Consider the following 1,015-nt stretch of genomic DNA (forward strand, 5'->3'; position numbering starts at 1 on the left):
GGATTATTCTGTTACATAATCCAGTAGAGCAGGCTTTCAGCCTCAGAGAAAAGTCGGACTTTAATAGACGTCATATGGGTCTCACAGCCTTTTGTAAGCAATCCTTTGCTAAGTGGCTGGTACTTTCTGTTAAAATGCTACCACCTTGTGGTGAAAGTTTTCATTCACTTTTACAGACGTTTTTCAGAAAAAAGAAATCTTAGATTTGTCTAAGAATAGTAACGTTTTTCATATTTACTACATTTCGAAATAAATAAAGAAATCATGCTTCTTTGCCAACACTGCTTTTTGCCAGTACCCTCGATCTTTAGATTGACTTCAGTGAAATTCAAATTGGGATTTTTAGTGGCTATTTTTAAGCTTTTAAGCTGCTACATGTTTTATTCACTATGAAAATAAAGAACTTTCGAGTCATTTGCACAGACATGTACTCGTGGTGCCCTTTCTAGTTTGCAGCTATTCTGTGTTAAACGTGTAAAATATAATTTAAAAAATATATATAAAAATTAGACACAATTTACATCATTTTAGAATTTCCTAAAGACAATTAAATGAATGGTTTTCTTAGTTCATGCACCAAATAATTATAAATCGTACTCTAAATGATCCAGTATCCATGTAGATTTTTGTAGATTTTTTTAATCCTTGAATCTATCCATGTAAAATTTTTGTAAAAAAAAATAAAAAAAAATAAATAAAATGTAAACCTTGAATCTTGTATATAAAGAGCAATATTTTTAATGACAACTCGCGCAATTACCAGTGCCATGCGGTGGCCCGAACTGGACCCTATGGGGGCCCACCGAATGGCACTGGGCCGTATGTTTGACACCCCTTGTCATAAAACAATAACGACAGAAAAGTAAGTTTAATTTGAGGGAGAGTCAGACAAAAGGCAGGGAGGAGAGACACGGTAGAGCGAGATGGACAAAGACAGACAGAGAGGAGGAGGAGGAGGAGGAGGAGGAGGGACGCTGTCATCACGTACAGCCGCGGAGAGAAGGGAAGGGCGGGG

The sequence above is a fragment of the Copadichromis virginalis genome, linkage group LG3 (assembly GCF_057382275.1).
Source record: "Copadichromis virginalis isolate Kocher_CV1m ecotype Utaka linkage group LG3, C_Virginalis_male_GT1.1, whole genome shotgun sequence".
NCBI classification, from domain to species: Eukaryota; Metazoa; Chordata; class Actinopteri; order Cichliformes; family Cichlidae; genus Copadichromis; species Copadichromis virginalis.